We start from the raw sequence: 9,064 nt of genomic DNA on the forward strand, positions 1-9,064 counted from the left end.
TTGAAAAACAACCATGCAACTCACAAGAATCAAGATACTACAAAAATTCAGTAATAACAACCATGCCATACCAAGATTACACTTATATGAACAATTCAATGACTAGATAAATACACAATGTGCCCTCACAATAAAGAAATCCCTTTTTCACTCATATCAGAATTCAAATACATAAACAGAAGGATAAAACAAGACTCACTCTCAGATTGAAGTTCCAAACACTGCATGTCAAATGCCATAGGCTTTCCCTTATAGTCAGTACCCAAGTTTTTAGACAGATCAGTTAGGATCACTATAGGGATTTTCTTAATCTTGTAACTTAAGCTAAGGGCTGGTATGATTTTTATGGATATTTTAGAATGACTATGCCTCCTTGACACTACACTAAACTCTCAAGGTTTCAACTCTCAACCTTCTTTTATTCCACTCTTTTATTGATCACACATGCTCAAGATGGATGCAGTTTTTTCAATTTTCATATTATCCTTTTATCATCTTTTACACAGCTTTTTCATTTCTTATTTCTTTTTCACCGCACCCAACTTTTTATTCTTTTCTTTTATTCTTCCTCTCTTTATACTCATTTTTTATCACGCACCCCTATGATAGACACCCTCAACTTAGGTTGTTTACCTAAGTCAAGGTGCACCGTGTCAAAAGAGGATCAGGGCCAAAACAGGTTCATTCTGATATAAACGGTAAGGTGAGAGGTGTCATAGAAAAAAATAGGCTAATTAGGATCTATCAGGGATCAAAGGACATTATTCACATTGGGAAGGTCATTTAGGCTTAAAGTTGACTAATCATCAGAAATGGCCTATGATCCTTTCCTCACTCCTATCCTATGACCATGGCAAGACTAACCGGGCAAGTTCTAGATTCAACACACAATGGGAACTGAGTAAGACCTTACACATACATGGAACATAAGTATCTTGCATATCACTACTTATACGATTTATGTACTTATTTAACAAAGGTGATTCATTTGCAAGACTAATGCCACAAAAAGATGCACAGTGCTAATAAATAAATGCAATTCACACAGTAGACAATATATCAGACCAATGGAGAGGTACTCAAAAATCACAAAACAAGCTAGCTGCCTTAAGTACTTATATTACTCCTAATTATCTACAAAATATGCAATAGCAACAACCTACCCTACACCCTCAAGTTAAAATAAAAAATAAACTGCTCTAAGGGTTATGGTATACTTGAAGGCAATCAAGCACATGGATCCTGGGTCTCCGACCCTGTTACTACATTATCTGCTATCTTCTCTCCATCGGGAGCATCTGGCTTTGTAGTAGCTGGAGCCTTGCTAGATGAGGCACCTGCAGCCCTAGCTCGGATGGTTTCCTCCCATCTTTCGTTATCAACTAAGGACTTAATTTCTGTCCTTTTCATCTTCTCCTTCTCCTTCTTCTTTCTTGCTCTTTTTTCTATTTTTTGCTCTTTATCACTGCCAGTCCTCTCTCTTTTTCCCTTACTTTTCTTCTCACTTTTCTTATTTTTTTTCTTTGGTAAGTCTCTAGTGAGGTCAAGCATTGGAATTTCTTTCTCAAATTCATGCATAGCCTGACCTGTTGGCATCATAAATTGGAGTTGCTACAATACCCCAATATCTACCTTTACCGTTTCCAATATCGCGGTAAATCTAGCAAGATCAACCCCTGACATTTCTTTTTCCTATGCATCGAATCGGTTCTCCAAATCTGTAACCTGCTCAGGCAAAGTCACAAAAGGCTCAAGGGCATCCTTGATTCTCTTGTCCACTGCAGCAGCAAACTATTTGTCAAAAGCCTGTGGTTGTGGCTCACACCACTTGTCTTGTTTAGCCAATTTTCAAATATCGACCAGATTGAATTCAAAACCTGCTACTGATGTAGGAACTGAAGGGTTGCCTTTAGTCTCAAGCACTGATCTTGTCGGTGCTGAAGAATTTGGCTGCACAGCCTTAGAATTTTGCACTTCCACATGAGGTGCTGCATCGACATATGTAACTGGAGGATATGTTGCTACCTTTGCACCTCTATCAAGTCTCAATCCTGGCTGATTTTCATTATACCGTATGGGGTTGTGAGTCTTTCAGGCAGGAATGTCATCATCAACCCCTGCAATCTTTGCCACATTAGCAGATCGGCATAACTCTCTAATAAGATAATGAAAAGGGTAAGAAGTGTTGGTTCTCGACATTCTAATCTTCATCTCATCAGTAATGATTTCCCTAAAATTTAGGGGAAGGTTTTGCACCATGATCTCCACTAGAATAGCTTGGTCATCACCCAGAATGTTGTCTCCATCAGTAGGCATCAGCCAGATATGCACTATAACCTACCAAAACATTGCCTCCTAAGTCAAAGAGGAATTACAGATTCTTTTATTTGGATTTGTTACCCATGTTGGTTCTCCTTCAGCTATGATGTTGGCCAACCATGGACATTGTTTCTTCCAATTCCTAATCTAAGCATAGACTGATGGTGCAGTGGCCTGAGGAGTGAAGTTGGGACCATACAATAACCTATGAATGGTTCTGATTGAGACATCAATCCTTATGCCCCTCACCTGCACTCTATCCAATGGGGCCGATCTGCTACTCTTTCACCCGGCCTGCACATGTTTTCTAACTAAGCCTGGTAGTTCGCGTAGAACTCCCAAACTAGTACAGGGCAAATGAACCTCCTCCTTTTGTGGTCCTTCCCAAGCCATACTCTTGGAACTTCTGTTCCACTTCAGGGTAACTGCTTAACCCCTTTGTGATAATCAACTTTTCTTCCTGAATCGGCCTTTTAGCTCTTCTTCTATCAGTTTTGTGAAGGCCAACAGTGAAGATTCCCTCTGCTTTAGGGATTTTCCATATAGTATTGTCTCAAACTTTAGGGTTCTTACATTTGATAAGTATTCCCCAAACTGGAGACTCTTCATCATCTTGTTGTTCAGTGGACGGGGATCCAGATGTTATTACCTCAAACTCAGACTCCTCAAAACCTTTTTGTTCCTCCTCTTCAGATTCACCATGTTCAGACTCATGTTGTTCAGAACCTTCTTGCTCAGAGGCATTATGTTCAGAAGTTGCACTTTCTGATGGTGTTTTAGTCTTAGTATCATCACTATCCTCCATTTCAATGGGTGGAGGTGGTGAAGGTTTCTTCGGACTTTCCTGAGCAGGGGTTCCTCCTTCTCGTAATTAGATTCCTCGTTGATGAGCTTACAACGTATACTTTCTTTGGTCACTTTCCTTGTTTCTTTGGGGCTCTTTCTTTTGGGTGTCATTTTAAGGTTCCTGTAGCAGTATAAAAACCATTGGTTAGTCCATAAGAGCACAAACACAAACACATTAATCATTTTAGCTTATCATTTTAGCTTATTCATGCTTCGGGTTCCAGGTGTGATGACAATTCTTGATAAGCCATCATGATTTTGATAGCTTATCTCAATTGTCGTCAACCTTAGACATCACCTTCAAAATTTTAATAACTTTTGACGACATTCTTGATAATCCGTCACAATTGTGATAGCCTATCATGAATATCGTTATCTCTAAACAGAAACCACTTCATTCTTGTCAGCCTTTGACGACATTCCTGATAAGCCATCAGAATTGTTATATCCTATCATGAATGTCGTCATCTCTTATCAGAACCCACTTTTGATTTTAACTCAATTTTTTGTCCCCATCTTTTCTCAAAATCCACTTGAATTTCGAGTGTGAGTTGTCTTTTTAAACCTTGGACCTGCACGGCAGACCCTAGGTAGGATTTTTAGCTCTTTACCAAGTTGAACCTAGTTCAAGTATATTGGGAGCTTGGGTTGTCATCTATCAAACACTTACTATAAGAAAAGAAGAGTTAAAGTTAAAGAATACCAGATGGGGGCCCTTAATCTGATTACATACACAAGAGGAAGTAGAAAGTAGGAAAAATCTCTTGGTTATGAATTTCAAACCCACGCACAAGGGAACTTGTTTTCTTGTAGTGTTTTGCAAATATTAGGAAATAAACTATCTAAGGAAATAAATAAACTAAAGGAAAAGAATTATAACTAGCAAAAATTTGAAAAGGTTCCTATGCTGGGCCGGGTCGGATTTGATTTAAACTAGGCCCAAAATTTAGCTTTTAAGGCTTTGGGCTAACGAAGACTTATGATGGCTTATCACAAGTGTGACAGCCTATCACCATTGTCTCACCCCTTAGCAGAGGTTGCCTCAAGTTTGACCTATCTGACGACATTTCTGATAGCTTATCAAAGTTGTGATGGCTTATCAGAGATATCGTCATGACCTTTCAGTTGATCAACTCATTTTTTACCTTTTCTATACTAAATCCTAGTTATAAAAGTAAAAATACTTGCTTAAACATAAGAAATTTGGGCTACCTCCTAATAACGCCTGATTTACTATCGCAGCATGACTTGGTTGTCTTGACTACTCAGACTTTGCCAAGACAACCTGTTGATACCCCTTTACCATTATCATAGAAGACGTCAACGATTGAGAAAACACTCATCTCATGTTGCTGAGTCATGGATGAGTGTATTTTGAAGCCTTCTTTTTTGTCATTGAACCTGAACTTTAGTTTGTTCAACTCCATGTCGACAAGCACCCTCCAGTTGCAAGTAATGGTCTACCCAAGATAATGGGGACTTCAAAATCCACTTTATAATCTAGGACTACAAAATCAGTAGGCAGAATAAAATCGGCTACCTTTATCAAAACATTATTCAGTATGCCCACAGGCTGCTTTACAGATCTATCTGCCAATACCAACTATATATTTGTTGGGGTAGGATCCCCCAAACCTAATTTCTTGTACACAGCCAGTGGCATTAAATTTATACTGGCTCACAGATGGTATAGTGACTTTGTAAACTTCAGGGGGCCAATAGTACACGGGATGGTAAACGCTCCCAGATCTATCTCATCTCATGGCTAACCTTCCGTTTCTTGGTTACAAGGTCTTTTATGAATTTTGCATATCCTAGAATTTGCTCAAGTGCTTCAACCAGAGTCACATTTATTGTCAATTGGTTGAGCATTGCCATGAATTTGCTGAAATTGGCATCATCAGCCTTCTTCTTAAATTGTTGAGGAAAGGGAGGTGGCGGTCTAGGGATAGATTTCAACACCACTTCCTTTTCCTTCTCCTTCTTCTTTTCTGAAGCATCAACAGAACTACCTAGCTTCTCAGACTCCACTGGTTTTCTTTCTTCAGATTCATCAACAACCACCTCACCATCTATAGATTTGCCCACAAAAGGGCCAGGTAAGATCTTACCACTCCTAGTGGTAATCGTTATACCTGATCCATCATTCTGCAGCTTCTGAACCGTATCACTAGGTAAAGTACCATTTTTTCTTTTGTTCAATGTTGTGGAAATTTGGCTGATTTGCTGCTCCAACTGCTTGATATAAGTAGAGTATGAACTAACCAACTGAATTAGGGTAGAGAATTCACTCTTCATAGTGGTTACCCTTGAGTTGGTAGCCTCAACTCCTTTTAACAATTTTTCCATCATGTCCTCCATGGACATCTTGCCATATCTAGTTGGTGCACTATCCCGACTTCTAGGAGGAACATACAAACCACTTCTATCATTATTGCTTCTCTAGTTTCCTTGCTCCTTATCTTTATAATCAGACTTTTCATAAAAGTTCCAACCTTGATTACCTTATCTATTTCCTCGGAATCCCCCTTGATTATTAAAATAATTTTCCTCCTCATCTGTATCAATAGCAAAAGTGCACTAAGATCCCACAGCCTTAACCTTTTCAGTCTTGCCTTGCAGCAAGTGCCTGGTCAGTGCTCCATCTCTTGGTCTCGCTCCTCATCCCTTCTATGCTGTTTTGCAGTTATACCACCAAAAATAGTCGGGCTAGCTACCACAGAATTCCTAGTATGCCAAGACTGACTCTGCTTGGTCATTCAATTCAGCATGTCTGAAGCATCTTGAAAAGAAAGGTCAATGAGCGAACCACCTGGATCATTATCTATAATTGGCTTTGTCACAAAGTTAAAAGCTCTGTATAAAGTCTCCATCAAGTGCAAGTCCATCATGTTGTGGTTCAGACATTGTGCCATCTTCTTCTTGAATCTCTCTCAAGTTTCATGCAATGCTTCAGTCGGGAGCTGTCTAAAGTTACTGATTTCGTCCCTTAACTGTACTCTCTTGGAGGGTGGAAAGAACTGTTCTAGGAATGCCTTTTTCAACTTTCTCCAGTTGGTTATAGAATCGGGCTCCAGTTCATTTAAGCACATTGTTGCCTCCCCAGACAGAGAGAATGGAAACAATCTAATCTGGATCGCATTCTGGCTCACTCCCGGATTATCAAAATATTTGCAAATGGTGATAAATTTCACCAAGTGCATGTTCGAATCATCACCAGGCAAGCCTCCAAACAACCCTTTCAGATTTAGGAATTGAATCATAGTACTTGTTAGGCTGAATTTTGAACCAGGTGCCAACGGCAGAAAAATGATAGCACCCTTTTCACCTTCTCCATCCATTTCTTCGTCATCATCATAAACCTCGTAATGGACAGGCTGTTGACCATACCTTCCTCTAACTTGATGATTTCTATCAAAATTTTACTGCACTAGTGCAAAAATTTGCTCAGCTGGCCTTGGGTTTTGAGGATTCAGCAATTCTTTATCACCCAAGTCTTTATCATCATGGTTTGGGTGACGTACTAATTGACCCTGGTTCTGTGCATTCACCTGAGCCCTAGCCAAGGCTGCCAGTCTGTTAGCCTCTTGTGGTTTTGCCATTCTACCGATCAACTGAGGTTCTGGATTAATTGGTAATAACGGTTCTCCAAAACTTCTTGGTTTTGGCATAAATAACAAGGAACCTGCAATAAACAAAAACAACAAATAAATGTAAATCGAGGAAACCTAACTAACAATAAATTAGCACACACAACTTTCAATTTACAATCGTATTCCCCAGCAACGGCGCCATTTTTTGTAACGCTCAAACTACACTCTTTAATGTGTGTAAGTGATTGTTGTCAATAAAAAACGCAACTAGGTTAGGGTCGAATCCCACAAGGAATATGGTGTGCACTCAAGTCGTTTGCGATTTAATTCACTGATAGTTTAACGTTTCCTGAAATGGGGGTTTAAGTTTTACAAATGATTGTTTATCACTTTAATTTTGATGTTTGTAACCAAGATTCTATGAAATAACCAGAATTATGTTCACTAAGGCTTACAGTACATGGCAGATGCTAAAGATGACTCAAGATTCTCATGGTGGTTAAGATAAAAAGCTATTTTTATTGATGATATGCTCAAATGTCTCTCGACCTATTTAAGCATCTAATTTCCTAATCCTCTCGGACTTAGGGAATTTTTGTTCACTGTTCAGATTTTAACTCAGGTTAACCAACCTTGTTACAGTGCTGATTATTAAATGCAGTATTTCTGAGTTCCTATTGATAATTCATTTTGTACTGTATATGATTTCTTTCGCAAGTAAATCAAAGTAGGGGTGTCTACTTTTTGCAAAAAACAGATGTTAATTAAAATCTCAGAATTATCAAGAAATCCTAACAGCTATTAAATCTTAAATATTTAGCACCTCAACAAAACCTAACCCAAGATCCCATAATTCATGTTAACAGAGTTTAGCCACTCATGATGTAAAGAACGAAACACATAATTGAATTCATTATTGAGAAGATTAACTTACAGAGATGAATAATAATTAGTGAATCATAGATTAGATCACAAAGGAAAATCCCCAAAATAGTTGTATTGTTCGAATCCAAAAAGATAGAGACAGAAATATCAGAAAATATTCTCCAACACTCAAAGTATGGAACTCTCTTTTGAATAATGATGATGATGAATGAATGCCTCAAAAAGCCCTAAAATAAAGCTTTAAATAGTTGAACCTAAATAAGGAAATAAAATTAAAGTTGTAGCTTTTTCTCAGAATACACGACGATATCCGTGACAACGTATGAGGAGTTTAATGACTTATCACATATGTTGTCCGCTCCTCTACACTTTTGGCTTCTACTGTCTAATGCTAACGATGACGTTGACTCCTTATCACCAACCTGACGGCTTATCATGAACGTCCTCACAGAAATGTCTTTAACTTCCATTCTCTGTTTAAGGCTCACGACATCCTTGACAGCTTATCACCAGGCTGACGACTTATCATGAAAATCGTCAGCCACACTTGTCCTTTATTTTGATTCACTTTTCATCCTTTTTACTTCCATTATTTTTGATTCTCCTACATCTGAACACTTACCGCAAAAATCAAAGTAAAATAATCAAAATCAACTAAAGATGATCAAGACCTTACAATTGTTTAGAGTTAAAAGCCTCAAATATGTTAGCGTAAGCTCACACATCACTTCCTTACTTTGGAAGACATTCATTCTTGGTCTCTTATCTTTAGACTTAGTCTCATTTTGACTTGTTTTGGCTATTCTCAAGGGTTTGTCCTGAAATATATATTTCTAAACATCTGTTTTGACTGTGGACTTGGGTATATTGATTAGTTTGATGAATCTAATGAAGTGTTTAGACATATTTAACTTATGACTTCAAGTATATTTTATTCTATTTTATTATATGGTCGGGATTCACCCAACTCTCGTGAATGATGTTATGGTTAGGTTAGGTTATGAGGGAACCTCCGATTCATGTGGGTTTGAGGTGCCCATAGGACATAGACCGGTTTTGTGTCATGTTTGTACCCCCATTACCCCAGGCTCAGAAGTTTCAATCAATATACAACAACACAAGGCGTATCCTTCACCCATATCTATGCAACCATCCCATACCATATGATATACATAGGTACATAATAATGATAGGGTATACGTATGAAGGAATGGATGCAAGGTACACAATCAATATCACAACTGATCATAACTATCATCTTCCTGAACATCATCACTGTAATCAACTTCTAGCCTTGTCAGGTATTAATTTCATCATCACAATATACTCTAGCCTTGTCGAGTATCAATATCATCATTACAATATCCTCCAGACTTGTCGGGTATTAATATCATCATAACAATATCCTCCAACCATGACGG

The sequence above is a fragment of the Capsicum annuum genome, chromosome 4 (genome assembly GCF_002878395.1).
Source record: "Capsicum annuum cultivar UCD-10X-F1 chromosome 4, UCD10Xv1.1, whole genome shotgun sequence".
Taxonomy (NCBI): domain Eukaryota; kingdom Viridiplantae; phylum Streptophyta; class Magnoliopsida; order Solanales; family Solanaceae; genus Capsicum; species Capsicum annuum.